Genomic DNA, 27,137 nt, shown 5'->3' on the forward strand with positions numbered 1-27,137 from the left:
TTCCTCACATGCACGAGCTCATCTACACTCTGCTAAGTACTTGAGGTGGACCCTTTGAGGATCTCCAGAGTTTTCTCTCTGATCCGAACAGCTCTGTCCTCTGTGATACACTTTTCCGAAAATCCTCTCAGCCTCTGTCCACCCCCCAGACTCTCAGCTCCTTGTTCTCAAATCAGGGAGTGATGCTGGGCTCTGTCTGTGCTCCTGGTCTCTCCACCCCAGCCTGGAAACGCTCCAGGCAGTAAGCTCACTTTGTTTCTCGTCTCTTGTCTCGTCTCGTTTCTCGTCACCTGATAGCCAATGACTTGAAAACCACCGTTCTATATATTTTGTTCAGATTTTCTAGTTATTTTAAGTGGAGTGGTAGCTCTGGTTCCTGTTACTCCATCTTGGCTAGAAGCAGACCTTCTCAGCACTTCTTAACGTCTCTCTCCTGCTTTAGTTTTCCTCCATAGCACTTACTAACATTCGACAAGTCTGTTTCCTATTTATTTACTTATTGTCTGAGTTTCTTCCCATTAGAATATAATTCTACAAAGGATCTTTATTGGTTCGCTCATATATCTTTTGACTCAGAGAAAGGGTTGGCACGTCGTAGGCACTCATTTATTAAGTACATGAATGTAGAGAGTGCTAGCATGAAGAAGAATTTTCTGAGACCATCAGGCTGTGGTTGTAGGTCTACAAGAAATCCTCCATGTCGTCAGGATCTGTATTTGTGGGCTGGATACTCAGTTGCAAGAGTCTCTCACCTCCTTGGTCAACACCCCTCTTGGTGGAAGACTTTCTTATTCCTCTTGCCATTTCCCTTAAAGAACTTTGCTTACCCAACACTCTTTAACTGGATCAAACTCTGAGAAGCATGGATGGAGGGTTTTAAGTTTCTTTTTAAAATATAATCATTTTACAACCAAGCATATATATGTTTCTTCTCTATATCCAACCCTAAGCAGCTGCTACTTAATCCTCATCTCTTTCTTTATATAAAATGAATGTTAAAGGCCCTTTTAGCTCATAAGGGTGGAAGTTCAGGTGGGAATGTATCCAAGGGAAACTTTGGACTCACTCAGCAGGGGTGGGCCAGCTAAATAACAGCACCTTTTCCCACAGACTTCCCCTTGTCATAGCTCTGTGCAAGGATTTCCCATCTGTCAGCTGCTCCATTTAGCAGTTACTCACTTGAGGAACCTAAGTTAAGTGTGCGCATGTGTGACTGTGTGTGTGTGTGTGTGTGTGTGTGTGTGTGCGCCCGCGCGCATTGGAATATGTGAAGGTTCCTGGGATAATTTTTTAAATTTCTATTAGGGTTTTATTTTGGTTTCAGGGCTTTTGCAATGAGAGTCTCCTTCCTTTCATGCCTTATTGGCTCCTTGTCATCCTTTAGGTCTCAGCTCAAATATTTCTTTTTCAGAGAGAACTTTTCTTCCCAAACTGATTAAAGAAGGTTTCTCCTGTTACAATCGTCCCATTTAACCTCCTTATTACCATAACAGCATTCTGTAAATATCTAGTTTGTTTATTAATTTCCTTGATTATTGTCAATTTCTTCCTCTGATGTGACATCTACAAGGAGAGGAACTTTGTCTTATTCAATTCCTTTTCCCCTGTGCCTTTCATAGGGCCTGACGCATAGTAGGTGTTTAGAAAATATGCATCGAGTGGATGCATGAATAAATTCACTAGGAGAACAAGGGACAAGAATAATAAAGAGGGAGTGGCATTTTACATTTATGTGGCATTTTACATTTACGTATGGCTGGAGAAAGAGCTGCAAAGACAGAGTGGAGTTTCAGGGCAAAGTCGAGAGGGCCTTGTAGGCCTGACATGGTCACGACTGGGCTTTACCCTTGAGGTGATGTGGGTCTGTGGAAGTGTTTACGCAAGGGAAGACACAGTCAGGTTTTTGTGTTGGAATGATCAGTCTTGCTGTGAGGTGGTGAATGGGTTGGGAGAGAATAAGGCATGCTGCAAAGGGATCCCTTTGGACGCTGTTGTAGTAATCTGAGTGAGAGAAGAGAAAACCCCCAAGGTCAATGACAGTGGAAGCGAAGGAATATTTGAAAGACTGGAGGTAGGGAAAAACGTTTTCATCGAAAGTGGGAACTAGAATGGAAAGGAGCGGAAACAGAGCATCCAGAAACTTAAATGGGTCAAGTAGAGCAAAGAAATATTGATATAAAATGAGTCTGGGTTGGACCTTAGTGCAAATGATGGAATAAGAACCTCCGAAGATTCTTTCCCCCATGAGAGCGTTGAGAACATTGGCAAAAATGGTCACAATAAACTCTTTCAAAACTGTGGAAGTTAACCAAAGATTTGAAGCAGTCTAGGGAGCCTTTATTCAAGAAAAACAGCTGAATATTTGTATGAAAAGTTGGTATGAACAGTGGAGTTTTAATCTCCCTCTTCCCATCCCCTCATTTCTAGCTCCATGGCAATCTTGAACACCAACAGCTTGTAAGCACAGTGAGTCCTAGCAGCCTGCCACCCAAGAACAGGGTTGGAATTCTTCCAAAGCCCTTTTTCTATAGGATTGCCATTTTTTTTATCTGTCTAGTGGTTTCCTGGAAGACCCAATTCTTAAAGCTGTCATTATTTAACTGATTTAGAGCTCATCCAGGGTGAAAAAGTCTTCTTCTTAGGGGCATTTGTTGAAAACCATGAAGATCGATTGCTTAATATCAGGGCTGGCTGAAAGAGTGGATAACAATGGGGATAAATAATACTCTAACCAAAAAGTTTAGGAAGAAAAGCTGGGGAATGACATCTCCGTATGGGACTCTGAAGAACTCTGACATATTGCTGAGACTGTAGAAGCCCACATGCATGCTTTGGCCTGTGCAAATCCTTGGGAAGGAACTGAGAAGGCTCTAAGCTCTCATCTGTGGCTGACTTTGAGGCTCTTCTCAGAGGGAACTGAAAGCTAAGGCAGAGTTATTAACTGCTTATCTGAGTGTTGAAGGCGTTAACATTCACACAGAACCTCTTGGCAAAGACTGGAAGACTTTTTGTTTTCAAGAATTGAAGGAAATCTGTAATTACTACCTGACCACTGAGCTAACAAAGCAGGCGGTGGTGTTGACACATGTCAAAGAATGTAGACTTTATAGAATCAATTTAGTAAAGTTACTAAACAAACAATAGCAGCAACAACAAGCAGCAAGGACAACAAATCCTGGTTGGACGATGGAGGAAGAATCTGATTTCCAGAACTGTCACATTATTTAAAATGCTCAGTTTTGACAAATATCTATGAGATATGCTAATAAACAAGAAAATATGGCCCTTACACAGGGAAAAAAGCAGTTGCTAAAAATCGAGGAAGTCTAGATGTTAGACTTACTAGACGAAGACTTAAAGCTATTTAAAATATGTTCAAAGAACTAATGAAAAACATGTCTAAAGAATTGAAAGCACGAGAACAATGTCTTGCCAAGTTGATAATGTCAACAAAGAGATAGAAAGTATAAAAAGGAACCCAGTAGAAGTTCTGGAGTTGAAAAGTACAACAACCGAAATGAAGAATTCATTATAGGCTATCACTGTCAGATTTAAACAGGCAAGGAGGAAAAATCCGCAAACTCGAAGACAGGTAATTGAAATTATTCAGTCTGAGGAACAGAAAGAACAAAGAATGAACTGAGCAGAGCCTGAGAGTTCCGTTGGACACTGTTCAGCATACCAACATACACATAATAAGAGTCTCGAAAGAGTGAGGTGGGGAGAAGAGATAGGAAGGAAAAATATTAGAAGAAATAATGGCTGAAAACTTTTCAAATATGATGGAAAACTTCACTGTACACACCCAAGAATCTTAACGAACTGCAAATAGGCTGAACTTGAAGAGACACACACTTTTACGTACTATCATCGAAGACAGAATCTTGAAGGCAGCAGGAGAGATGTGACAGATGATGTGCAAGGGACCTCAGCAAGAGTAACGGCTTGTTTCTCAACATGAGCCAAGGAGCCCAGAAGACAGTGGCAGATTCAAGACACTAAAAAAATAGTATAGATGAAGAATTTTTTTTCACATAAGTATCCCTCAAAAATAAGGTGAAATTACGATGTTTCAAGATAAAAGAAACAGAAAAATAAACAAAACAGAAGATAAACAAAACAGAAAAATTGTCATCAGTGTATCTACCTTATAAAAATACTAAAGAAATCCTTCAAACTGAAATAAAGGCCAACTCAGAGTAACTTGAATCTATAGGAAAAATACAGGAGATCAGTAAAGGTAACTGCATAAGAAAATACAAAATACAGTATAAATGGATTTTTTTATATGTAACTTTTCCTCCTGCCTGATTTAAAAGACAAAAGCATAAAGCAATAATTATAAATCTGTGTTGATGGGCATGCAATATGTGAGGATATAATCGTATGAAAATAACAACACAAAGGAGGAGTGAGTGTCCTATACTATTGAAATTAAGTTAGTATTAACTTGAGCTAGATTGTTATAAATTTAAAAATGTATTATAATTCCAGGGCAAACACTAAGAAAATGACTATAAGAAAACAGTGAAAGAAACAAGGGGATTAAAATATCAGACTAAGAAATACCTATTAACACAAAAGAATATGATGACTTAAAGATAGAGAAAGATAAAAAGATATAAGACATAAGAAAGATATAAGAAAACAAATAGCAGACATAAATCCTACCATACCAATAATTACATTAAATATAAATATATTAAAGACTCCAATTAAAAGACAGAGGTGAGCAGAATATTTACAAAATTATCCAACTATATGCTGCGGACAAGAGACATAAATTCAAAGACAAAAAGATTGAAAGTAAAAGAATCGAAAAAGTTATACCATGCAAACGGTAACCAAAAGAGAGCTTAGTGGCTATACTGATATCAGACAATATAGACTTTAAGTAAAAAGACTTTTAAGAGACAAGGGTATTATGTGTAGGCAAAAGGATCAATTTACAAGAAGATATAACAATTATAAACCTATAATTAAAGTTAACTTAACAATAGAGCCCAAAATACATGAAGCAAAAACTGACAGAATTGAAGGAAGATGAAGGCAATGCAACAATAACAGTTGGAGACTTCAACACCTCACTTTGGGTAATGAATAGAACTAGGAAAAAGATCAAGAAAGAAAGAAAGATTTGAACAAGACTATAAATCAATTGGATCTAACAGCTATCTACAGAACATTCCCCCAACAACAGCAGAATAAAATAAACCTGAAGCATGGAATCAGGTAGGAAAGGTATAAAGAGCGAGGATAGGGAATCAGTATGAACCACAAAGCCGGGGCCAGAGTGAGTTCACACGTTTTTGTCCCAGATCTTAATGACACTCAGGTGAATTTTTCTGACATGAACCATTTCCATCAGGATTTAACCCCTAACTCAGTCATTCAAGTCGTGATATCTCCTCTCACTCACAGGTAAACCCTTGGGTTTAATACGTTCCGCTGTCATCTCCAGCCTGGCCAAAAGATGAGCTTGTCGAAGTGTTGAGGCTTTGAAAGACTAAAGCCAAATGATTTAGAGGTAGCAAAGATGAGGGGATATGTGAGGTCACAGGTCAATTCTAAAGAGGTCAGTGCTTGAGCTAAGGGTCAGGGAAGAGTGCCTGCTAAGAAGCCTGTCTTGTATTTAAAGTATAGATTCTCTAATCATTGCAACACAGAGGTCCAGCGTGTCCTTTACTGCAGGTGCTGAGCAGTTTGGTACAATGATTAAATGTTCTGCTTTGGCTGTAGCACTAGATGAACCTAGTTCTGCCACCTAATGTGTGTAATATCACGGAGCTTAGCCTCATTAAGCTTTAGCATCTTTATGTGTGAGATAGTCATGATGACAGTATCTATCTCATAGGGTTGTTGGGAGGATTAAATGAACTAATAATATTAAGTCTTTAGCTTAGTGCCTTGTGAATCCAGCACTTAGTAGATTAAATATTTTTACAAAGGGATCGAATCTCATTAGGCTGGGGTTTAAAGAACTGTGCAGAGGGGGAAATCACTCGTTTAATTTAAGTCACTTATTTTCTGGAAAGTTATTGCACCAGGTCAGGCTATATTAAAAAGGAAATCTAGCAGCCCGCATGGACTCACCCCTCTCTGCTAATGTGGTCCATGGGGCAGAGGCGGGACGGTTAGGCAGGAAGAACCCTGACCTGCTCCACTTATGAGGTGTGTTTATTAAGATTTCACAGGAAATATCAGGTCCCCCTTCTTCCAGCCAATGGAGCAAATTCACTTGTACATTGGCCCCTACCCCCATGCTCCATCTAACCTTTTTGTAAAAAGTTGTCAAACATAAAACTGGCCTTTTATTGCTATAGCAGAGAAGCTTAGAGAAAAGCACAAGCCAAAGCTGAAAATACAACCTTGACTCAGGGAAGGACTCAGGTGATTACCAAGGAAGAGAGCCGTGTGACGCCCTGGAGGGTTGACAGCACCTGGAAGAGGCGAAGGGTCCAGCTCAGATGAGGGCAGGGCAGCTCTCTTCACTCTTTGCAGCTCAGGACCCTCATTCATTTCTTAGCAAGGAAAAGCTGGAAGCTTAGTTTATTACTTGAGAAAAATAGAACTTGTTTCCATTTCAGAGCATGGGGTTAGTGCTTTTGAAGTAACCCTGCTGTCAGAAGGTTCTGTGTTAAAGATCCCTACTGGGTTGCTCTGTAGATGCCTGCGCCACATGAGCAGAATTGTCTACCTCGGTCAAGATTCGGGTGCCCAGAGTGAGGACAGCCAGGTGGGCGGCGGGTTTCAGAATGCATCTTTAGCCAGTTTACTTCTGCTTACTGGCAGAAGAGGACTCGACTCGTTACCCTACAGACTTCCTGCTTCCTCCACTGGAAAGCAAGAAACTCGGATGGATGATTTTGTAACATGCCCCTGGTTCTAGGAGCCTCTCGTTCTGCCGTAACAACCACGTAACCCCCATCCCCACCTGTAACGAATCTGAGGAGCAAGAACTGAATGTGAAGTGTGTCCCTTGGTCCTGGGGGAAGGGAACTCGAACAATTTCCTAGTGACCTCATACAGCCTAGCCATGGAGAGCAAGGGTAAGGAATAAAAGGTGATAGGAATGAGATTTACGTTGATATATTAGGTGACGGTTACTGGCCATGGCCCATGCTTTCAGCGGGGTTAGAAGCTGCTAGAAGGTATTTTACCAGTTACGACGATATATGTGAGAAGGAGCCTCCTTTTGGGAACTCTTCCAAAGTCTAATAAAGCTGTGCTTTGCTCCCTCTGACCTTGGCCCGGCGACAGGTAAGTCCCACAACTTCTACCACCTTATAAACACTGAGATGGGCTATAATAAAGGACTACAGAGGCTCTATTTAGAGGCTTAGGTCAGCAAGTAGGCAGAAAAATGTCAAAACCACTAATCTAATTTATTGATGGCTTTAATGGGAGTATATAGGAAAAAAATTCTGCCTCGCACTGCAAATATTGCTCTAACCCCATTCATCGAGAGAACCCCAAAGCTAAGAAATGGCCCAAGGAGTACAAAGTGGAAGTGTTACAGTCACACGCAGGAGAGGGTGGAAGCGAAGGGAAGAAAGTATAGGTGAGCGTGGGTTAGGGCATCTCTGTCTTTCTCTTTTTCTCTTCCTCACCCTCTCTTTCCTTTCCTTCCTTCCTTCCTTCCTTCCTTCCTTCCTTCCTTCCTTCCTTCCTTCCTTCCTTCCTTCCCTCCCTCCCTCCCTCCTTCCTTCCTTCCTCCCTTCCTTCCTTCCTTCTTTTCTATCTCAGACGTAATTTGAGTATTTCCTTTACGCCATGGCACACGTTAGAAATTAATGATATTAAAATGCAAGTCTCGTCATTGATTTTTTTAAATAATTATATCAAGAACCTAAGTAATGAGTGATGAGCAACACCAAGTTCCTAGCCATAAGGGATTCTCCGTTGAGTCTGTCCAACAATGAAAGTAAATGCGTAAAGTATTATAAGGGTAGAAGAAGTCCCAATTCAATTTCTTAGGACAATGGTGAATAGTTAAGCAATATGGTGACAGTTGCATTGGATGAAGGTGGCTTCGGGCTTCCAGGTGGAGGTGTGGGGCGAAGGCTTTCTAGGCACGTGGAATGGTGTGAAAGCAGAAAAGAGAACAGCGGTGTGGAGGACAGTGTGGCGTCCGGTCTCTCTGGGTCATAGGACTCGGGGCAGGGACGTGGGGATTGTTCTTCGAAATCACCTTCCGTCGTAGAAAGCCACGAGGAGGACTCGAGCGAGGGGGCGGGGCCAGGGTGCTGGTCACGTCTGCACTTTACAGAGATCGTTCCGATGACAGTGGCGGATGGCAGCTGAGAGCCTGGTTAGAGAGCTGTGGCGATAGAGTGTAGGAGACGGGTCGTGAGCGCGAGCCAAGACGATGGTAAGGGCCAGCGCGCCAGGACCAGATGAAGATGGGAGGGACTGTAAGAGAGTTTTCAGAAGCACAGAGAATTAAAATGAAGGTGAGCAGCACAGGCATCTCTAGTACCGAGGTACTTTTCAAGCCATGCCTGGTCGGCAGATGCCATCTCAATGGAAGAAACAAAATGGCAACTGCTGTTAAGTCTTAGACTGATCCCGGCACGGGAGATGCACTGGAGATCCTGGAAATTTTTAAATTACTTTGAACAGCAACCAGGTTAACGGCAAAGATCTCTTTGCTGGCACGCGTAGAGTTGCTGTGGCAACAGCGACAGATGGCACCAATAAAACTGATGTTTTCTCCTTGGTCTTGGGGGCTGATGGCAACTTTGAAGAGGATGGAGAGAAAGCCTATTTGTCTGAGCTGACTTCAGCCAGCTGTGCTTGCCAGCCCCAGACCTCAGTTTCCCCGTGGGTTCCAGTCTAGGCGACGCTACCGACGTGACCGTGTGGCTGTCGGTGTTGTCTCCCCTCTCCAGGACTGCCCCGTGGCCAGAGAGGGTTGTAGTCCGTCATCTTTTAGACTTTCTCTGAATTTTTCTTAATTTAAGTATAGTTGGTATACAATATTATATTCGTCATGTTTGTTTCAGGTGTATAATAGAGTGCTTCAACACTTTTATACCTTACAATGTGTCCACACCACTAACTCTAGTCATCATGTGTCATCATGGAAACTTATCACAATATTACCGACTAGAGTCCCCTTCGTCCTCCGCCCCTTCCCCTCTGGTAGCCGTCCCATCGGTCTCTGTTTCTATGAGTCTGTTTTTGTTTTATTTAGTTGGTTCATTTTTTTTTTCAGATTCCACATATTAATGAAACCACACAGTATATTGTCTTTCTCTGTCTGAATATGTCACTTAGCATAATGCCCTCTAAGTCCATCCATGTTGTCGCCAATGGCAAGATGTCATTCTATTCTTTTTTATTGCCGTATAATATTCCATCGTGCGTATGTGTGTATCTCACATCTTTTTTATCCATTGTTCTATCAGTGGACACCTAGGCTGCTTCCATATCTTGGCTATTGTAATAATGCTGCAGTGAACTTAGGGGCGCATAGATCTTTCTGAATTATTATTTTATTTTCTTCAGATAACTACTCAGAAGTGGAATTTCTGGGTCACGTGGTAGATCTATTTTCAGTTTTTGAGGAACCTCCATACTGTTTCCACAGTGGCTGCACCGATTTGCAGTCCCACTGACAGTTTATGAGGGTTCCCTTTCCTCCACATTCTCTGAAATTTCTACTGTTTGTTACCCTGGGCCTAACTTGGCACAGGGCAGGAATCCTGGTAGAGGCTCACTGAATAAGCACGTGAGTATCCTGGACGGATCACACGAAAGGTGTAAAGTGTAAAGGTGGAAAGGGTCACAGAGCTCTGGCAGAGCCTCCCTGGTGGCCTTTCCTCAGAGTTTAGGGGCTGGTTTCAGGGTGAGACTCTTCTCGTGGGGTGATGGAGAGGGAGGAAATGGGAGAGCTCGGTCCTGAATCAGGGAAAATGGCCACGTAATTTATTGAAATCAGATCTTCTCTGCCGGGTGCAGATTTGGTCCCGGGCGTCAGCCTGTAGATTTGGGTCATCGACCAGCTGCGATGCTGCACAGGTTGTATTTTTTCTCTGCCACATTTGGTAGAACGTTTCAGGCTGGGAGGATTATCGGAACCAGATGTTTGGGGCCATCTCTCTGACACAGTGAGTAATTAGTTTAAGTGATTATCCATGTGACCAGTCTGGGAGACCTACCTCTCCGGGCTGGGGAAGCAGGCTTGGCTGGCTACACAGCCTGGAGAAGACGTGAGAGGTGCACATCTGTGTACCTGTGCTCGGAGATTATTTCCAGAGAAAGCTTCGTGAGTCAAGCATAAATGGCTGCATGGGCTACCCGTGCAGATGGATCTGGGATGGATCGGAAGGGTCCTAGAGCCAGCATGGCCGAGCAACTGCAAAACACTTCTGTGTGCACAGAACATCACGGACTTAAGAAAGTCACTCTCATGGCGGAACATGTGGCGGGCCCAGCAGCGTCCTGCAGTTACCCAGTGCTTACAGGCGTCCTGGGTGCCGGATGTGCCAGCCGAGGGGGCGTGGCTAGGTGGCAGCTGAAGATCAGCTGCCTTGCCGACCTCTCAGCCCTGTGTAGCCCCCAATAGCCCTGGTTCTATGTTGATTCAAGTTGTATGGAGGACGCCAGGCAGAGGGATGGGAAACCCTATATTGACTGACACGAGCCTCATGGTGGGGATGGCGGCTTGGAATGGAAATTACATGGAATTCTAGAAAAGAAAGGCACGTTCGTTGCAAACACAAGTCCAGAACCCTCATGAGATTTGTATCTGCAACAAAAATGAGCACAATGAAATGGCGGGGTACTGCCCCTGGAAGGCCACAAAGGAGGGACAGGGCCTCCTGGGGAGGCGGGGAAGGCGTCACAGACAAGACGAGATCACGATCTGAAGCTTTCGTTCAGCTTTAACAAGAGGCCAACAACACACACCCTTTTCACATTATTTTAAACCCCACAAAAGGCGACAGAGAGGACAACTTTAAAATTCAGTGCCCTTTCTGGCTCCCACGGGAAGGAACCCCACGGTCGTCTCCGTTCCCTGCGTCCTGTCCGGTCTCCACTCCGCGGGGCCCAGCTTCCGTGGCTCCGTGGCAGGGGGCGTGAGGCCTTGCGCGTGAGGCAGCTCACCGAGGGAGAGCGTTGCTCGCCCTGAGCTGTCCTCATCTGGCCTCTGAGGGCTGGGCTGCCATCTGTCCGTGTGCACCTGAAATCCAGGGTGCCAGGGGGCCGGTGGAGAAGTGGGGGGCTGGAACCCTCCTCCTCCACCCCAAAGGAGGCGGCACTGCTCCTCGCCAGCAGGGCCACCTTTGTTCCTCCACCAAGGCCAAAGGGATTCTGAGCCTCCTCTCTGCGTAGCACACTGGGCCTCCTTCTTAACATGGATGAGTTTTTCAATCCTTCTAGTAACTTGATGCCGAAGACACAATTACTACTCAAGTCTAACGAGTGAGAAAAAGGAGGCACGGGGAGTTTAACGGTTCTTACGCAGCGCGTTCTAAACACTTCAGGTGGGTTCATACCTTTAATCCTCACAATAGCCCTAGGAAGTTGTTAAGAAAATGTATCCAATGCGTGGGAATAAGGCAGAGGGAGGGCTGCACATTTTCTTGAGGTCGCACTGAACGTTGGCTAACGAGCCTGCTGCGGTAGGCAGAATGGTAGCTCTCCAAAATGTCCACACCGTAATCCCTGCGTCCTGTGAATCTGTGTCACGTGGTGAAGGGACTTTGCAGAAGTAATTGAGAAGCTAGAGTTTAACTTAGGGAGGGAGATTTCACTGGATTGTCTGGGTGTGTACAATCTGATCACCGGAGCCCTGAATAGAAGCAGAGAATCTTCTCCAGCTGTTATCAGTCCTAGAGACGCAGCAGAAGGGGAGTCAGAGACATTTGAGGGGTGAGAGGAAGTTGACCTGCATTGCTAGAGAGGTCCACATGGGAAGCAGGAAGAGAGATGCGAGCAGCTTCTAGGAGCAAGACCAGACCCTGCTGACAGGGGCCCCAGGCCTGCCCTCCACCTGGCCCAGTTTGGAAGTAGGCTTCCTGCAGCCTCCCAATGAGAGCTCGGCCAGTGGACACCTTGACTTTGGCCTTGGGAAACCTGAACCAGAGAAACCAGTTGAGCTAAGCCACTTCTCACTTACAGAAACGCAAGATGCTAAATTTGTGTTGATTTAAGCCACTAAATTTGTAGTAATTTGTTTCAAGATCCGTAGGAAGCCAGTGCTCCCACCCAAGAGTTCTCCAGGGCAGCGCCAGCCACTGGAACATTTGACCGTGATGGAAATTCTCTATTCTACCCTCTCTCAGACAGTAGCCACCAGCTACATCGGGCTATTGAGCACTTAAAATGTGACTGCCAAGAAACTGATTTTCAAATTTTATTTTTAGTTAACTTAAGTAGCCATGTGCAATGAGTGGCTACCATATTTGATGGCGCAGCTCTAGGGGGTACCTTTGTTTTACTTACTATTTATGATTGAATGGGGCCAGACTCTTCAAGCTACCTGTCAACATGTAGGTTTTGTCTGGTAGAGACGCAAATGTTTTCTTCCTAATGGAAAGGATAACCCTGAAGGTGATGGATTTGTTGCCTGTAGGACATGAACCAGTTTCATTTCTAATCTTGCAATCTTTTTCTGATAATTGGGGAAGCTGTACATGTGTGGGGGCAGAGGGTTCAGGGGAAATCTCTGTACTCTCCTCTCAATTTGACGTGAACATAAAACTGCTCTAAAAAAAAAAAGTATTTTAAAAAAAGACACCTTCACTTGAAGCCCCTGAGAAGCTCACGGTCTAAGAGTAAGGGCATATTAATCGCTTATCAATTCTGCTTATCATTGATATGAGAATTTATTACTTATGCGAATTCTGATATCACTGTTTATGGAATGCTGCAAAAGACAACTTTCAAGGGACTGATACATTGAAGTGATCTTTTTCTGCTAAGTTTTATTTAATAGTTTATAATATCTTGATTGCTTTTTTGGCCAGTGATTTTTGGAGGGATGCAGAGGTATTTTGTTTTGTTTTGCTTTGTTTTGTTTTAAAAAAAGCTATTAGGGGTGTCCATATCTAGTAAAGTTTCGAAGAGGGCTTTATTCACACAGGAAATATTTCAAAACTACCTAAAGAGATGTGGTATTTTTGTCCTTGGGCCCACGAATCACACCACAGAATCTAAGTAATTCTAGAAAGCGTGTGGATTCTTTATCACAAGAGCATTCTGAAGTGCAGGCAAGGACTTGGCGGGCAACTATTAGGGGTGTCCGTATCTAGTGAAGTTTCGAAGAGGGCTTTATTCACACAGGAAATATTTCAAAACTACCTAAAGAGATGTGGTATTTTTGTCCTTGGGCCCGCGAATCACACCACAGAATCTAAGTAATTCTAGAAAGCGTGTGGATTCTTTATCACAAGAGCATTCTGAAGTGCAGGCAAGGACTTGGCGGGCAAGATACCGGTTTTGGCGTCAGAGAGATTTGAAATAGAATCTTGGTTCCGAAATGATTAACCTTTGGGACGTTATCGAACTTGGCTGAGTGCTAACCTCTTCATCTGTAAAATGGGGCTAATAACGCATCCCTTTCAGCTTTACCAGAAAGGGTAAATGACAATATGTGGAAAAGCACTGAGCCGCGTTTAGCACCTTGTACATACGCCATTAAAATGGCAATGGTGATGATTGTCGTTTTCACGATCTCTTCGGTCTTCATCCGTGATTCTAGTCAGCATTAACACAGTGCTCCCCAGACTTCAGCATGCCACGAATCGCCTGGGGGGGTCTCGTTAAAACGCAGTCTCTGCTCCAGCAGGTCTGGAGAAGGGACCGAGGGTTCCAGGGGATTCCAGAAGCTTTCAAGGCTCTAATGAATCTGTAAGAATTCCAGTGACGAAGCATCACCTTACATTCTGTGCAAGTCTCACCATTCTCTTCCCTCACTGAGGAAGATGAAAATACGACACGGGGGATGGAAACTTAACTAAAACATGGTTTCATTGTTTTCTTAGACCAAGGGAGAAATAGTAGACATTGAGTGTCCAATTTTCTGTGAGGCGTGTCACCGTTGGAAACCTTACTCCATGTCAAAACTTTTGTTTCTCCTCATGCGCTTCGTTACTCATCTCCCCCCAACCTCTTAGCATCCTGAGGTTGGCGGCTCCTGACAGGTGCATATTAGACTCCCTCAGTTAGGGCCAGTAGGCCACATGTCCAACAGCTGGCCGATACCCATTTTCAAACTAAATGTACCATTTTATTCTTGGTAAAAATACTTTTCAGATGAAAATGAAAATTACAATGGGAAATCATGGCTGGCAAGGGAAAAGAGCCATTTTGGGTAATATCTCTCATAATTGGGGTAATTTTGACAAACTCAGACATTGTTGAATTCTCATATATCCTGCCCACCACCGACAGGTCAGGATTGAATGCTTTCTATGAGGCAGAAAAAAGCCTACGCTACTCTGCCCTTTCCAGCCCACAGAAGTGATGACGAGCTTCATGGCAGTCAAGCTTACTTGCTCTCAAGAAGCGTGTTTTATCCCCCACCCCAGGTGAGCAATTATAAGTTTTATGGCTTAAGCCGGGAGCAGGATAGAGCTGGGGCTGGGGAGTTGGCCGTGGTATTTAGTCATGGATTTGGTTTTGGTTTTTACGTTGATGAAATATTTGTACTATATTCTTTGTCCCAGAATCGATCAATAACTTAGGTTTAAAATAGATGTAGCAGATTTCGTGCACTCCCATGTCTCACACTGGGGACAGTTACAAAATGGTTGTTCCTTTTCGGATATTAGGTCACCTGTGATTACGACATGATTGAGGGTTGGTTCTCTCGTAGTGGGGGAGGGCTGGTGTGTGTGCGTCTGTGTGTGTGTGTCTGTGTGTACCTCCCACACCTCCATGCTACTCCACTGGGTTCCTGTGGCCGAACCTGCCCTTCGGTGATCTCAGCTCCCAAGGACTCAGCTCCCAAGGACTCAGCTCCCAAGGACTCAGCTCCCAAGGAACGGAGTCTCATGGGTCGAGTTGCTTGTTTTTACAACACGGTGGGTGACGTGATGAGGGCTTTGGGACCAGCTGGACCTGCGTGCGAATCCCAGGAGAACTGCTGATGTGCTATGTGTGACATGCTAAGGTGGGGGCAAGGGAGGCTCCGAGGATGTCGTTTCAAGGTGACACTCACACTCAGGTGTCAGGCCTGCACGGGGACAGCCCTGAGAGTCAAGGCCTCCTTAAACGTCACACTCTCGTCCCTCTTCGCCTGCCCCAGTCTGGCCCTGGTGTGTCACTCACCTCTCTGAGTCTGCTCCCTCATCTATAAATTGGAGGCAGTAAGAATGATCCCAAGGATTTCCATGAAGATTAAATAAAGGGAGGTTTATAAACTTCTTAACACAGTGCCTGGAACCAAGGTCAGTACATGGTAGCTTTGTTTAGTTATAATTCACCCGTTAAGTGGGCATCTGACTAAACTCCCTTTTAAGGTAGCTAGAGTTAGTCCCTTTTGTCCTTTGGAGGGAAAAAAAGGAGTATTTAGAAATGCCTTTATTTAGGACAGTGTTTCTTTTGAGTTATCCGTTAGGAGATAATTTATTTTAAATCTCTTTTTACACATTTTGATTTCTCAAAGCTTAAGTATAAAGAGTTACACCAGCAAAATGGGCAACTGGAACCCGAGTGTATCTAGTTCCACGCAGGATAGAGCGGGGGGCTCCCCTGAGAGTGAGCATTTCGTTTGGGGAGACGGAGTGTCTCACCCAGAGAGTGGAGCACCCCGTGCTTGGGGCCGGATGTAGGAAGTGACTGCTCGCCCACCGTGTGGGGCGGAGCCGCGAGGCATCACAGGCTCCCATCGGGGCTCTGTGGCGGTGACCCCTCCCTCAGCACGTGCTCAGAGCAGCTTACATTCCTCCTCGCAGGGGCGTGTACTTTCCCTGCTCTTTTTTCTCCCTGCCTTTTTAAAACATTTTCTGGTGGGAGGCTGACCACGGCTTTCATGGCCGGGATGGAGAGGGGAGTCTGTCGGAATATTAGCGTGGCGAGGTGAGCAGCTCCGAGGGCCTTGCTTCTCCCCATTGATATTCTTGCCATGATGCTCTGAAGGAAAAACTCCATAATTTTTTAAACTCCCCAATTTTTTCAGTGAACTAGATAAAGACCGGGTACTGCCGATTCTCCTCGTGACCCCCTTCTTTTGAATAGTGCTTCCAGCTTGGTCGCTGAGGGGTAATGACAGTGACTGAGTTATATTCTTGACTTCTGGTTCCATCTGACCGCCTCTCTGCCATCTACTTAAGGTTCTCTGTCTCAGTTTCTTAATCTGTGAAACAGGAGATTTAAGTTCTGGACCATCCTTTTACAGCATGGACCAATTCTGGGGCCAATATGTGTGTGTGCGTGCGTGTGTGTGTCTGTGTCTGTGTGTGTGTAGGGGCCACCTCCCTACACACAGACTTGGAGGCTATTATCAGTCTAGACTTATTGCTTGATTCACAGGCTGTGTCCTCAGTTCTAGGCTAAACACCACTTAGGGACAGTCAGGACACATATCATCACTGCACTTTTCTGCTAAGCCTGGATTCTTTTTATCTTAGGAAACCATTCACTTACTGTTTATCAGTTTATTATAAAAGGATATATTAGAGAATACTGATGGACACCCAAGTGGGAGACGGCGGGACAGGTGCGTGGGAGGCGGTGGAGAGGCCACGCCCTCTCTGGCTGCCACCCTCTCCCTGCACCTCCACGTGCTCACCAACCAGGATGCTCTGCAAACCCGCACTTTTAGGGTTTCACGGAGGCTCCTCATGTAGACATGCTCGATTATTAACTTCATTGCCAGCCCCTCTCCCCTCTCTGAATAACGGGGTGGGGGAGGCTGAAAATTCCAAGCTTCTAATTATGGCTTCATCCTTCTGGCATCCAAGAGCCTACCCGGAGTCACCTCCTTAGAACAAAACATGCTCCTGTCCCCCAGGTCAGATCGGGCCTCCGTTCGGCACTGCTACTGAGGAGATGCGATGGGTCGACCCTCAGGGCATGCAGACACTTCCTCTGCGCTCAGACAGCTGGGCGGCTTGTCTCACAGGACGCCCTGTGGAACACGGAGAGACAGTTGCCTCTGGTGTCCAGTCCAGGCTCATTCATTTTTCTGCCATGCTTTACTGGTGCGCAGATTGGGATTAAAAAGGCCTGTTTGTGGGGCTGGGAAATAAAAGCAAAGAAGTTTAAACTATTTATGAGCTAAAGTTTTATAACCCAATATTTCTCTTTTGAACATTCTGTCTTTTTCTGGCTGAGGATTTGCTCTAATTGGGAGCTTTTGTTTCAGAATTTGGCATCTTTGAGCCTGGAGAAATGGCGTTTGTTTGTTTGTTTGTTTGTTTGTTTATGAAAGAGCAGAATACGCCACAGGTGGTTAAGGTCAAATGATTCAGACTTTCTTTTCGGACTCAGGTTGTAACAAGGTGTCAGAAAATATTTCATAAATAAATATGACACACTTAATTCAACACATTGAATTTATAGAAAGTCTAAAACGTGAAAGTGTAAAACACGGATCCTTCTGTGTTCTGGCCGAAAGACAGTTATGCAGGCTTTGCACAGAGGCGTCCGAACTGGCGGGAACTTGCAGCATGGCCGACGATGCCGTCCTAACTGAGAAGCATAACGGACTGCTTACTGGGGCCATTCGAAAAGAGAACATATCACCACTTTTCCGATTGCTCTGGTACATATTTCTACGAGTAACACTAGGGACAAGTGAAACCTGTTTTATGAGTCATAAGGAATCAACTACATGAAACATGCGTTTCAGACTGGGTTGGCCCACACCTGTCTGAATCCCTGTCAGATCTTTAAAAATAAGCGTAAGCTTCCCGGGCTCTATCAGAGGCCCCTTATCTGCCCTGTGCTTTATCCGCCTTCCTTTTCCCACCCACTCACAGATGACAAAGACAACCAAAGAAAATGGGACCAATCGGACATTTGCTACAGCTATTCTTCTCTGATTAAACGTATTTTGCTAAGTATTCCCTCCGCTGCTTTGGCTTGGCCAAGACGGATCTCAAATGAACATGCCAACTCATTTTAAAGGGAAGGCAGGGCCGGAAGTGGTAATGTGGTGCGTGGAAAGGGTAGGGATGGCTTTGTGTGTGTGCCGGGCCTAAAGTCTCGGTCCCTGTGTCTGCCGGTTGTGGGGTCTTCGGCGTGTGGCTGGTCATCTCTTTGGGAAGGAGGAAAACTCACAGGTAGGCTTGACGCGAGAATGAGAAGGTGTCGTGAGTCATGTGATCACCAATTATCGCTCCCAGTCACCCCATCCTGAGGGTTTGGAGGGTTATCTCCAATAAAAATGGAGGCGAGAGGGGCAAGAGGCAGAAGTGCTGGGAACCGGCCACGGGCTCGGATTACGCTCCCTGGCCCCTGTGACCACAGCGCCTTGCAGCGTGAGTAGAAGAGACACGTGTCCCTCCCGGCCGCAATCTTCAGTTGCTCCCTCAGACCCTCCCGAGCGATCTCCTTCTCTTACTCTCTCTGAGGCGGTGGCTGCTCCGTTAGGCTGGTCCCCGGTGAGTCTTTCATGAACAAAGCCCTCTGCTGATTCCTGATCAAACTTATGTATCGCGGCTGCTTCAAACCACTGATACTTTGGTGTCGGTTGTTGTCACAGCGGAACCCAGCTTATCCTGACTGACACAGTTAAAACTGAATTTCCCCATTGTGAAACTCACACATCTTCAATAGTAAGACCACAGTCATCATCTTTCAAGTTTCTGCTTGCAAGGTCCACGACCACTATTTGAAACAGCAGGGTTCGGTTTGGCGGTGACATGCCCGGGGAACCCTTCTCAACAGCAACATCCCTTTAATTGCCTGAGTTTTGGGCCAGTTTGTCTCAGGGAGGTCAGTCCGTGTTCCCTGAAAAGACCCCGTGTTCTGACTTCACACGCTAACGGCTCTCAGCTTTGTGTCTCTGGCCAGAATCTCTGTCCTGAGTGCAGATCTGGGGCCCCACTGCTGTTCGATGGCTCTGCTTGCGTGTTTTACAGGGATGTCAAACTTAGATCGGCTAAAGCGCCGTTGAGAATTTCCCGAATTCTGCCCCCCCTACTCTGCACGTGCTCCCCGCTGCGGCTGGAGTCCCCGCCCTCAGTGAGCTTACCCTGAGGATGGCGTCTCCGTTCCTTACCCTGGCCTCCAAGACCAGGCCTGGCCTCGGGTCCCTCATCCTTGTACACTAGGACCCGGTCACGCCGACTTGGCTTCTGCTTCTTTTTTTGACAGGTGAAATTTTATTTCTTTAGTTGATTCCTTAAACAGTTAGCTATTTTTTTTTTAATTTAAAAGACTATCATAATAGCAAAGAAATTTTTAAAATAATGTATCAGCCCAACGAATGAATATTTTCCTATTTCCGTAACAACATATTTGACGATCAAAACATCGGCGCTAAGTATATTAATTATAACTGTATTAAGTTTATTATTTTTTGCCATCTTAACCATTTTTCCCCCCAATTATAGTTGACGTTCAATATGATTGTCTATTAGTTTCAGGTGTACAGTTAGACGTTTATGTAATTTACGAGGCGATCCCTCCGATAAGTCTAGTGCCCACCTGGCACTCTACCTGGTTATGCAGTATTACAGACGATTCCCTACGCTGCACTTTACACCCCGTGACTTCTTCGTAACTACCAATTTGTACGTCTTAATCCCTTCAGCTTTTTTACCCACTCCCTAACCCCCTTCCCATCTGGCAAACAACACTCTGTATCTATGTGTCTCTGTTTTATTTGTCAATTTAATTTAGTTTTTTTTAGATTCCACATGTAAATGAAATCATATGGTATTTTTCTTTCTCTGTCTGACTTATTTCACTTAGTATAATACCCTCTAAGTCTACTCATGTTATTGCAAATGGTAAGATTTCATTATTTTTTAAGGCTATGTAACATTCCATTGTATATGTGTACTATCAACGAAAAGAAATAAAACCTGCTGAATGGAAGAAGATATTCATAAATGATACATCTGATAAGGGGTGTATATCTAAAATTTATAAAGAAGTCATACAACTCAACACCTAAAAAAACCCTAACAATCTAATTAAAAAATGGGCAGAAAACCTGAATGAATATTTCTGTAAAGAAGACATATAGATGGCAATAGATATGAAAAGATGCTCAGTGTCACTAATCATCAGAGCAGCAGTGCTTTTCTGGAACACAGAAGGCACTAAGTCAATATCGATCCTGTGGGCGTGGGTGGGCATGGGAACGTAGCTATGCCGAAATTATGCACGTTTGTTTCTCTTTCCCCCATGGGCTCATGGAAGCAAGAGAGCTGCCTTTTATCTGAAGTATAGGAAGAGTTCAGTTAATTCAATCGATAATGTTCATTGAAGACTTGCCTATTAGGCACTGAGCTAAGGACTGGCCATGACATGAATCTCATCTCTGCCTTCCCCCAAGTCTAAGGACTCAATCACATTTTTCATTTATGGTGTGTATTTTATGTGCCACACTCTATGAGAAGCACTTTATGTGTATTACCTCATTCCACCCTCATGCTTGCCCTGTGGTGTCCTATGGGATGTTCTTCCAAGTATTTCCAGTTCTGTCTCCTCTGGGCACATGGTGTCATCACACTCTCTGATGCCTTTATTGTTGGGTGGGGTCTTGTGATTAATTCTGGCCTAAAAAGTTCAAGTCAAAGTGACATGTGCCACTTCTGGAGCAGGGCACTTGGTTGCTATTGAGAGACCCTCCAGAGCTCGTGTTCCCCTCTGGCGTGGTCACCAGATGTTTGAAAGGGAGGCCATTCCATCAGCCTGGGCTCCCGAATGACGTGAAATCAGAACTCCCTGTTGACCCCTGATGGACATGTATGATCAAGATGTACCCTTTTGTTATTTCAGGACATGGAGTGTTGGGATTATGTATTACTGCGGCATAACCTAACGTATTCTGACTAAGACATGAGGTAGAACAGTCTCGTTTTATAGATGAGATACTTCATGCTCACGGGCGACTTGCCCAGTGTCACTCAACTAGTAGGTGGGACGCCAAGACAACACTGTTTTTACTGTTTACATAATCACACTATATTTAACAGATATATAATTTAGCCACTGCACACTTTACAAATTGATTTTCATATGTCTTTAGTTCCTCTAAATCAATCTGAATCTGACTTTAAGCCCCATCTCACATGCTGGTGGGAAATTCATCCAAGACAACACCGTTTTTACTGTTTACATGATCACACTATATTCAACAGATATATAATTTAGCCAGCACACACTTTACAGATTGATTTTCATGTCTTTAGTTCCTCTAAATCAATCTGAATGTGTCTTTAAGCCCCATCTCACATGCTGGTGGGAAATTCAGTCTTATTCAGTCATTTTTGTGTTTCTGCTTGTTTTTCTCTAGACTTTAAGAAACATCCCAGGAGCACAGAGTTTGGGGAGACCTAGCTGTCATCATGGTCACTCCCAGCGTGCAGCATAATCCTTGCACACCGAGGAGCTTTCTGATTCGCAGGCATAGGAGCCAGCTCCGTCCTGGGTGCACCTTTGTCTAGACACTTACGTCCCTCAGAGGTTCTGCCACATCCTCCAGGAGTGGGAGGGAGAGTCCACATTCTCACTTCCTTGGGCATCTTCACATCGTTTGGCTCCTCCTTCTGTCCCTCTGTCCCTCCCTTTCTTCCTTCCTCCCTCCCTCCCTCCCTTCCTTCTTTTCTTCATATTTATTGAGTGCTCGCTATAAGCCAGGCACTGGCTTTTGTGTTTGGGATAGAGAAATAAAACAAAAAGTCAGAAACCCCAGCCCTCAGGACGCTCGATGGCAGGGAGTCATGGAGAGAGAGAGACAACAAATAAATAAGTGAATTATATCAAAGCTCAGAAGAGTTTGGTGCTACAGAGAACACAAAGTAGGGAAGAGGGATGGGGGTGTTGGGAAGAGGTCAAGGTGAGCCTCACGTTTTGCCCACAGGCAAAACAGGTGATGAAACAAAACGGCTGGGCACCTGGAAGAGGAGACTTCCTGGCGGAGGGAAAGGGACAGGCAGACGCCCCGGGAAGCTGCGTGCCTGGAGTGTGCGGGGAGGAGCCAGGAGCCTGGCGTGGCGAGGCGGCCAACAGTGCTGGGGTGCATCAAGCTCCACCTCTTATCTGGAGTAAGATGGAAGCCACGGGAGGAGCTCGGGCTGAGGCATGATGTGATCTGATTTTCATTTGAAAAGGCACGTGGGGGTGTAAAGGCCAAGAGCTGAAGCAGGAAGACCACTGAGGTCCCTATTTCAGTAATAATTTCTTTCCATTATTGGGGCACCTGCCTCCTCTGACCCGTTGTTTAGGCACCACCCCCACCTTCTCAGATGTGCTCCCTCCCTCCGTCCCTCACTCAGGGAGAGCCAGCTGCAGATGTGCAGTGAGGACTGTGCCAGGAGGCAGAAGGACCTCAGAGTCAGCAAGCGCCTTCTGAATTGGCCTGGCCCTGGAAGTTGGGAGGTACAAAGGCTCAGCTGATCTTGGAGGGGGAGGGAAAAGTTCAAAGGCCGACACATAAATAGTGCTCGCTCTTTCTGAATATTTCATGGCAGCAGCAACAAAACACCAATCATCTCAATAAATATCCTGCCCCACAGCTGTTAGGCATTAACAGGTGCTCAAAGTAGGTCCAAGATGCTGGAAGGGGCAGGGAGGAGGCATCAGGAAGCAAAGACCTTGGAAGTGCGCGCAGGCCTGCGTAGGTGGGAAGGGAGCGTCTTCTAGCAATTAAGGTGGACTCTGGGGGCAGCGGAGGCGAAGATGAGGCCTTTCAGATGGTGTCGACAGGGAAAATGCAGAACCTCAGTTAAATTTTCACTTTAGATAAACAATGAATGATTTTAAAAAATGGGTATATCACAGATATTTCACAGGGCAGACTTATACGAAAAATATTACTCAGTGATTCCTGAAATTCAAATTTAACTGGCCGCCCTGCCTTTTTATTTGCCAAATCTTATAACGCTAATCTCAGATGACGTTTGAATGCAGCCATGGTTGCAAACCACAGCCTGGCTCTTGGCGGATGTGCGTCCTCTCGACACAGAAGTGGAGCATGCGCAGTGAGTGGCGGAACGACGTAGGAACAGCGGCTCGGCTTGTCACAGCCGGGACCACTTTGCGCTGGGCGGAGGAAGGAACTGCATGAGCGGTGTGAAGGCACCTCCCCGAGTGCCCGATGTGGAAAATGTCCTTCCGGACCCTTGGCTTACTTCTCCCTCACCTTCTTCCATCCAGGAGAAAGATACATTCACCAGTGACCAGGGCTAACATCAGTCATGACGCGGTTTATTTGTCTTTACATTGCATTCCCAATTTCATTTGATAGTTGGCATACAGTTATGTCACACACACACGAAATCATCCCAGTGTTTTCTCCTGGGCCCTCAGATGACGTTTAATAAATTAAACATTCACATAAGCCTTGCTGACACAAAGGGGAAATTTCTGACTCAAAAAGACCCCGAACTGAGAAAATGAGACTTAAGATGAATGGGGTGTCTCCCTCCCTGTTATCACAGGCGGGGTCTCCTGTGGGTACTTACTGCTGATGGGTGAAAGCAGCCATGCTTCAGGCTGATCACGACTGTCCACATGCTGGGAAGTCCATCCATAATGTATGTATTTTAAATGTTTCCTGCGTAGAACATTTATCCTCGTAATACTTGACCTACAACACATATATGGAATGACTCTCATCTATAACGTGTTCCGGCTTCGTGGACTTTTCTTTGCTTCAGTGGAAACTGTCTTCATAGACTTTCTGTGGACTCATGAAAATCCTCAGAGTTTGAAGGAAAGTCTCTGAAGTGTCCGTCTGCTTGAGTTGTCCATACACAGAAAGATGGGTTTTGCATGTCTTCCGGTTTGCTTAACTCTTGCTGGGTAAATATCTGTTAAATACCTTTCAGGTGTGAGCCCCTGGACTTGGGAGAGAGGAAGAGGTGGGGGAAGGACATGGCGCTTGTGTTTCCCAGGTCAGGATTCGAATTCGGGTTTCAAAGGCGGCTCCCTTTGACTCTCTCTAGCGTCCGGTATTAAATAGGATGCCAATCCTGATCCTGATAACGTTAATAGTAAGCTAATATCAGTGCCAATACTTGTACCAATACTGTTGCCGAACCGATACCGATAGCAGTTGCAATAACAATACCTATATTTTTAAAAATTTTATTTTATTAGTTTCAAGTATACAGTACATTGATTAGACACTTACACAGCTTATAAAACGATCCCCCTCATCGCCCTTTCTCTCCTCTGGCCCTCCCCCTAGCCATCCTGTTAATGCCTACGACACTCCCTGTGCCGTGCTCCCCATCCCTGTGACCATCTATCAACTACTAATTTGTACTTCTTTACCCCTCGACCCCATTCTCCCAGCGCCCCAAGCCCCCTCCCCTCTGGCCGTCACCAGATCGTCCTCTATATTTGTGAGTCACAACAATACCCATTGTAATACTCTGTGGTGGTCAGAAAGGCAGAACCAATTCCTTATTTTAAGGATTGGCTCACACAGTTACGGACACCGGAAAGTCCAGAATCTCCAGGGTGGCCGGTGGGCTGGAGTCCCGCGGGGGCTGGCGTGCCGTCTGAGCCTGAGGGCCGGCTGCTAGCAGAGCTCAGGGGAGCTCAGTCTTGGTTCTAGTCAGGTCTCCAACTGATGGGATGGGACCACCCACATTACGAGGGGACAGTCTACTCTACTGAAAGTCCCTCAACTTAAATGCTAACCTCACAGAAACACCCAGAATACTGTTCAACCACCTATCTGGGCACTGAGGCCCAGCCAAGGTAACATAAAAATAACCATCGCGTCACTGATGCTACATAAACATCACTGATGTTAACAGTAAAACACGCCAACATCGTGTCAGCGAGGCTTTCACTGGAGAAATATAACCAGAAATATAACCAGTGTATGGTACGTCCTCGCTTCAAAACCGATCCCTCGTTGATGGGTTCCGAGGCTTTAAGCGAAACAGAGGATAACCCAGCCGATTTTACTATACACTTATTGATGTAAAGAAGAGTTAAATTCCTGCAGCATCTCATCAACATTATAAGGAAATGAGGTTGAATGAAACAATGTTATTCAAGGGTCTGTGTGTTAAGATGTGTATGGTACGTCCTCGCTTCAAAACCGATCCCTCGTTGATGGGTTCCGAGGCTTTAAGCGAAACAGAGGATAACCCAGCCGATTTTACTATACACTTATTGATGTAAAGAAGAGTTAAATTCCTACAGCATCTCATCAACATTATAAGGAAATGAGGTTGAATGAAACAATGTTATTCAAGGGTCTGTGTGTGTGTGTGTGTGTGTGTGTGTGTGCGCGCGTGGAGAGAGAGACAGAGAGAGAGAGAGAGACAGAGAGAGAGACAGAGACAGAGAGAGCGTGCAAAGACTTGCCTTATACTATTTGGGGCTGGCTGGGCAAGTCTGCAACCTGCAGGGCAGGCCACCAGGGAGGACACATTGGAACTCTGAGGCAGACGCTGATGCTGCATTCCACAGGTGACATTTCTGGAAAATCTCATTTCTGCTCTTAAGATCTTTCAGCTGACTGAATCAGGCCCACCCAGATCATGCAGGCTAAGCTCCTTTACTTAATGGCAACTGATTATAGGTGTTAATCGTAACTACAGAATGCCTTCACAGCAACGCTGGGCTTAGTGTTTGGCCGACTGTTTGGGTACCGCAGCCTAGCCAAGTCGACACATAAAACTGACCCTCGCAAGTGTATAAAGCGACAAGCACGTGACTTGGCACATTCGTGTGTCCAGTTATTTCTAGCTAGGATGGTGAGAGACACAAAGCAGACTGTACATTAATCCTGATATTCTGAAGCTTGTGATATAGTAGAAAAAAATAAGGTTGGACTCAAGTATGATAAGGTGGTAAACCCAACAGGTTACATTTACCAAAACATTAGAATGTGTGGTCACTGTGTTGAGATCTTCACATACATTTTCACTTTTCATTTGCATACAGCTCTATGAGATGGATATTAGTATGTGTACTTTTCAGCAGACGAAACCGAGTCTCAGGAAGTTTTAAGTTATTTGCCTAAGATCGCACGCTGGTAAGTCAGAGCGAGGACACTCATCGGGGTCGAGCCAGCGATGTTGGCCGAGCCGGAGGGATCCGAGCTTGCAGAGGGGAAGCTGAGGGAGTGTTTGGTGGAGTCAGAGGTGGGGCCGTCCTGGGGGAGGTGGCCCTGTGCAGGCCTGTGGTAGGGAGAGGGCTTCGGGGTGGGGGTGGGGAGGGCAGAAGCGAGAATGAGGGCTGAGGAGGCGCAGAGTGCTCCACGAGGAGGAAGAAAGACTTGGGGAGGAGACGCATTCATGGGGACGGGGCACGTTCATGGGGCACCAGTGGCAGTGCCCCCCAGCAGGGAGGTGTGAGATGGGGGGCAGGAAACCCGTCAGATCGGTCCCGCTCATGACGTTTTGGGGGTGAGCAGAGTTCCACTAACAATGCTGGGTTAGGCTTCTAGATCAACAGGGGGCCCCCGGAGAAGCGTGAGCAGAACGGGGAGCCCCGGAGGCAGGAACCATGGGGGGATATGGCGGATTAACATCCACGGTAACAGCGAGGAGAGGGAGCAGCGAGGAAGACGGTTCTGATAAGGTCACTTTTCCAGAGCGTGTAATTTTTGTGGCTCATTTGTAGGAAAGTGAGCTTGCGTGCCGTGCTCATGGAACTTTCTGGGACACGTTCTCATGGTTTTCTTAAGTCCTAAGACATGAGGCAAATCATGGAAAAATGGAGGATTTGACTATCTGAAAGCTGCTAGTCCGTCTCGGCCGAGGCGTTTTCTGGGTGCAAAATGTATAAAATGCTTTGAAAGTATTTTCCACGGCACATTCGGTGACGTCACTCAGCCCTGCTTCCCCGGTCTGTTTAGGTTTGGAGGTCGTAAAGCCCCTCTCTCTCTCTCGGCCGCTCGTCTCCCGCTCAGGTTCACGTCCAGATAAAACAGCTAATTCAAATACGGTGTAAAAACACCAGCCCCCTGGAGCCCAGCTTTTCATGCTGCGCCCCAAAGTGTGCCTGGGTGTCGGGGGGCGGGGGTGGGGGTGGAA

At 45.6% G+C, this 27,137-nt stretch overlaps 1 long non-coding RNA gene across 1 annotated transcript in view; it reads left to right on the top strand.

Moving 5' to 3' along the window:
- The window catches only part of LOC112485518, a 113,589-nt gene that overhangs the window by 56,731 nt on the left and 29,721 nt on the right, over positions 1-27,137 (top strand). The window lies entirely within an intron of this gene.

This window comes from Pteropus alecto, unplaced genomic scaffold (assembly GCF_000325575.1).
Source record: "Pteropus alecto unplaced genomic scaffold, ASM32557v1 scaffold5, whole genome shotgun sequence".
In the NCBI taxonomy this organism is placed as follows: domain Eukaryota; kingdom Metazoa; phylum Chordata; class Mammalia; order Chiroptera; family Pteropodidae; genus Pteropus; species Pteropus alecto.